This window comes from Ambystoma mexicanum, chromosome 5q (genome assembly GCF_040938575.1).
Source record: "Ambystoma mexicanum isolate Mex_15411 chromosome 5q, UKY_AmexF1_1, whole genome shotgun sequence".
NCBI lineage: Eukaryota > Metazoa > Chordata > Amphibia > Caudata > Ambystomatidae > Ambystoma > Ambystoma mexicanum.
In genome coordinates this window covers 376483423-376489427 of record NC_090933.1, presented here as the reverse complement: position 1 = coordinate 376489427, position 6005 = coordinate 376483423, and positions in this window count along the sequence as shown.

Below are 6005 nucleotides of genomic sequence, written 5' to 3'. Positions count from 1 at the left end.
CATTCATGCTATGCATTGGTATGTTTTTTTGTAGCCACAATAACATTTTTCCAAGCAATGCGCTTTACTTTGAAGGAGATGGTGTTGCGCTATCTTCTTTGGGAAATGCAATGTTCTTTTGAAACGTAAGGCTTGCTTTAGAGAAGGTTCTGTAATGTTTGCAAGAGTAAAGCAAGGACAAAAAATACAAAAAAAAACATAAAATACCAGATGTTTGTACGGTATCTGGCCAAAAAAAATGGCTCTTTTCAGAGCCTACCTTAAAGGGGAAAAAGGGGAACAGTACTTTAATGTACCGTCATCACGCTCTGATCCTGTACATGTATGCGAACATGGCGGTAGTTAGCAGCCAGCACATATGACCACCGGGTACTCAAGGGTGGAGCCACATGTAAATGAGAATGAGCGGAGCTAGGGATTGGCTAGGGATTGGTCCATAAAGTTCAGTTGGTGTGTTCTGACCGACGTACTTTAGTAAGACCGTCTTCTCCCTCACAGGAGACCACACAGCCATGGCTTTCCATGCTCGAAAACAGATTGTCTGGATTCTGGGAGACTCATGGATACATTGGTTAAAGGTACATGCAGAAAGCTGCAGTTTATCTACAAATCTTGATTTCCAAATGCGGAAGTGCACTGGCATGGCGAGCGTGGCATGAGATGGCTGGACTTGGTACCTCTTTGTGTTACTTTACTGACAGAGCGTCCTCCAGATATACTGATCATTCATTGTGGAGCAAACAGTTTAGGCCATGTGTCTGGAATTTCTTTGCAATTTGTAATGAAGGATGGACTCGCGAAGCTCATGGACATGTTTCCAAATGGTCAAATACTTTTTTCCCGTATTGCCCAAAGACAAATATGGCTGCGTTCTTCTGCATTTGGTCCACAAATGGAGAAAGCGAGACGCAGTGTGAATAAGGCTGTGTGTGCATTTTTAAGAGATGTTGGCTTGTCCTCTTTCCACAATAAAAACATTTCATTTCGCAGCACTTTCATTTTCCGCAGAGATGGAGTCTACCTTTTTATGAAGACATATGCTGGCAATCAGATTTTTCTTCGCAATGTCCAAAATGCATTGCGAACTCTTTTGCAATCACACTAACCTATCTGACAATCCATTTTCCCCAATCCACTTTTTTGACCAACACACACACCACCAAAAGGCTCTTTTCAGAGCCGCCACTGACTCCCAACGTACACTTTATTGCGTTTGCTCCGCTTGCACCCTCACTTTTTTCCTCCACGACTGTCTGCAAACTTATTCAGAACTCTGCAGGGGTCTACGGCCGGCAGTTCGTAGTTTTATTATTATACTGAGAAAGGTGGCTCTGAAAAGAGCCTTTTCTGTAATTTTTGTTTTTTTTACTTTCATTGTTTAATAGCACACGACACAGTAGGAGAAGAGGCAAAAGGAGGGTAAGGAAGGGACACCAGCCACGGGGATAAGAAAGGGCAACTGAACAGAGAAATATTTAGGTTGAGCTTTATTTAGGTAAGGAGCAGATCTTCTGGTGCTCTGTGACTGCAGCCTCAAAAGCACTTCTAAAACTCTCCCCCCTTCAGAGTACTGCATCACAATACGTGCACACTACTGTCACCTTTGAAAGGTAAGGGTAAACAGCATTGCGAATGGCTTGTGAGGCACCTGGAGGAAGGCGCTCCCCCACAGGAGTGTCTCTTGTGGTGGGAGGATTGGATACCGAGGATGCTGTGGAGGAACTCAAACGACTATGCTCTTCAAATGGCACCACCTTGCAAATGTCCGCAGTGTGGAACGAAGTGAGGTGTCGATTCATAGTTGTCCTACCCAAACGGTACCCTTCAAATCTCCCGTGACTCAACACCACTCGCACTGGCTACACTTCATCAGGTTTGCACGTGCTTTTGGTACATTCCCATAAACGGAAAACAACCGCCACACCCACGACTCACGCCGAGTGCTCCTAGTGCAGAGTTCCTCCACTTCATTCTCTTCCTCCTCTTCTTCCGCGATCTCTACATCTTCACCCATATATTTCTCTGCAGGCTCTTGGTGAGATGCTGGTGGTGGCGGGTTTGGGGGTGGTGCAGAGGCTAATGACCCAACAGCAGCCATGGAAGCCATACCGATTAGTTTCCTTTTGGTCACTACAGCAGTAAAGGCAACACACCTCAATCTGTTATAGCTAGAAGGACAATGAAGATGTGCTCGGCGGTGTGGCCTTTTGTAGGGGTGGAGGGGTGTGCCTCGTGACCGTCTTCATCCCTACAAAGCCATACACAAATTTTACACAGCAAGTCGTGAGGTGGCCTATTGTTTGGGATGTGTGAAATTACATTTTTAAACTCTACAATACTTTGCCTTGTTTCTACAATGTCATGTGTATTGTTGCGGAAGCACACCAACCGCGGAAATTAGTCCCCACGCTCAGTATAGGTGCGGTCACATGATGACGTCCTCAAAACATCCGCCCCAGTAATGAAAGTCTCCTGGACAGCAAATGCAAAGATTCAAACGTGCACATGCGCACAAGTGCCCTACGGACAGTGTTCGGGTTCTCTAACTACTTCAAAGTGTGACACAAGTGAGACGGACAGTTACGAATAGGTGCGATATTCGCAATACTTACGTTTCTATTGCTCATGTGCACGCATGCTAACTGTACGGACAGTTCGTGTGTCCTTAGGACAACTCCATTTTGTTTGCCTACGAACTTGCCGGCACCTGTGCCTGTTCTACGAACGGCACCATTTTGGCTGCGCCCAATACGGACTGCTATACTGTCCTTCACACACTCCCATTTTCCTCATTTACACCCATTCCGGACATCTGGTGTGTTCTACGAACATGTATTATCTCGTTTCCAAGCGGTACGCTGATGTGGTATATCCTTTGGACACCCCTTTCTGTTTATGTACGCACAATTTCAACAGATGGTGCAGTCACACATCACATCCGTCTTACTTGACATTACACAGCACCCCCATTCCATTGCTTGCGGATAGGTCGAACAGGCGCGCTGTTTGCGAACATATTACGTCTTTTTTTAAAAAAATCCACACACAAACCTTTTCTCTAAGACTACTGTACAAAAACATTTCAAACACACACACACACACACACACACACACACACACACACACACACACACACACACACACACACACACACACACACACACACACACACACACACACACATCAATCGAAAGAAGTAGCAGGGGAAGCGGACACTGAAACAAATATGGGGGAATTAGGATTCAACACGGGCTGTTTATGAGGAGAAGATTTGTGAGGGGAAGAAGGGATGGATATTTCGTCAAAACGTCTATTTTCCTGTTTAAGGTTTGGAGATGGTTCACTAGGGAATGGAGAAGCAGAGCAGGTGCAGGTGGGGCAATGATAGCGAACTTTTCCTCTCACACAGTCCTCCACAAACTCCCGTAAACTTTGAAAATTGGCATTCAATATGTCCATTTTCTCCTTTATCCTCTTTATCCTGTCTTCTTCTGTCTCGTTTGTTACCCTTTCGTCTTTTTTTTCCTGGTCTGTTCAAAACAAAAATACATAAATTCAATGCCTCTAAAATACTGGTCACTATTTTGCATATGCAGAGCAATGTGTACCATTATTGTTGCTGTCTTCAGACATTTCCCCATGTGGGAAATACTCCTCCAGCCACTCCAAAGTACTAGCCATTTCTGAGTCAAAACAACAGAAAGAAATTATTATTTATGCACCACATACCAAAAAATAAACTCACACATATAAAAAAATGATCTGCACTCACTCTTTTGCTGTAATCTCCCTTCGTCCTACTGCGTCCGTCCACTGTCGTTCCAGGCTGCCTAGTTTCTGTGAAGTGATTACGCTGGAGGCATCCTTTTTATTTATGGTACCATCCACTTCCTTCTACATGCTTATTAACTTTGTTGTTTTCTTTTCCCAGCTTCAGGTTTCCATTTTTACTAATTACTACTTATAATATCTTTATGTCCTTCTTCTACGTTGCACACTTTTTGTGTAAGACAATAGTACATTTTGTACTACCCCCTGCCTCTTTCAGTAATGTTGATCCTGTCCAACCCCGTCCGCAAACAGGCGCTCAGTCCGTACCTTTCCAATATCAATAGGGAAGGGGTTCTGTATGTTCCATGTTAAATGTATGTCAAGTACGTAGATTATACTACATATGTCTACAAAATCACATGATTTCATTGTATATTCTGCTCACCAACTTCATTGCCACAATTTCATGCTTACCTTCCACCTTCCAAAAACCTACCCACTTCCCTACAAAAAAAACTTTGTTAAAGGGACGTTATGGTTAAGTTGCCCTCCCAAAAAACAGTGAAATTCACTACAAAAAAACTTTGTTGAGGGGACGTTATGGTTAAGTTGCCCTAACAAAAACATGTACACTTTACTAAAAAAATAATTTCCACCTCCCCTTTATGCTTCAAATTAAAACCGAAAAACCCTGAAGTTTGCCAGTTATGGTAAACTAAGCCCCCAACCCTGCCTCCACCCCTGTGCACTGCTACCACTAAAACCCAGACCATGAAAGATGTAATCTCAAATGTCAATGCTGACATCAATGACGACATCACTTGTTTTCCCCTTTCTTTTCCTTCCCTGCCATACATATATGTACAATCAGTGAAAAAAATTCACTAAAGGAACATTATACTTCACAGTGCAACCGAACACCACTGCACATTCCCCCATTATAGTAAGCTAAGCAACCATAACTCACACCATCTACAGGCATTGCTAAGACTAACACCAAGGACATCAAAGATGACATCACAAATATCATTAATGACATCACATGTGAAAATAATATTCCTAAAAAGTCCCTACCTACAAGGGGTTCTTTCTATTTTGTTGGTAGTAAGATGTCAGGGGTGATTGTGTAATGTTACACATGTAATAACTAGCTCAGACATCTAGACTTAATACACACTTGTGCTACAACAAACAATACATATGACGACCCAATGCATATAACTGCGCGGCACATACAGGGAAACTGAAGTAGGGTAGAAGGAACTAGCAGCATCCGACAGTTTATCTTCCTGTATACAAATTAATTGTGTGTTTGAGGCCTGCTATTGCCCTATGCATGTTCATCATGAGCTGCCACCAGACCCTAAGGAAAGTACTTTAAGAACACACGACAAGGGTAACGTTTTGCTATACAGCACCTTTTCAATTTTCATATTGCGCTGGTCAGTGTATAAAACCACCTAGCCTACATTTTTCAATGCACCAAAATAAGTGAGGCAAACACGTGATGTCATCAGTGATGTCATCAATGATATTAGTGATGGGCAAATACCAGGTCCGGTGGGGTCAGAATACACCGGTAATTGCCCATTGGCGGTTGCCGAAAATGTTCAGAAGTTTGGGGGCAGCCTGCGGTTTTAACGGCAAGGCTACCGCCAAACTTATAATGAGGACCAATGTCCATGACAGTGTAGCTGAAAAGTGGTTCAGTGTGGTAATCAAGGCTCAGGGATGTTCCTTGACTTTTGGGTAGCTGGGAGGCCCTCTCTGTGCCCTCCTGGGCCCAGGTGAGCTCTACTGTTCTGTATTTCCACTCCAGGATGTTTGAATGGCACCTATGGGTGAATCTTCACCTCCAATGAATGGGGCCATGGTTCCCATGCAGCCAGCTTTGAGGCTTTAGTCCAACAGCAGTCACCTTTCACTGTTCTCTGGGGGTGGACAAGGGACAGAGCTCTGATTGGCCTTGCATGGCTTCTGTTTTCAAATGTATAGCAGAGAACTTTGGACTTAACTGAACTCCTAATGGAGGCCCAAAATGGTTTCCTTCTTCTTTTCTTGACTGTTCAAATATCAATCCAAGAATTAGAGAGTGACATTCCCCTTTTACAGATAACAGGCTACAGGTTACGGGTTTGAAGCTAACCTGCTGCAAGGGGTCCAATATCCCTCTTGTTGTGACAACTGCCCTTTGCCTTATAACATCACATCCTAAGTACCTTGCTTGTAGTAAA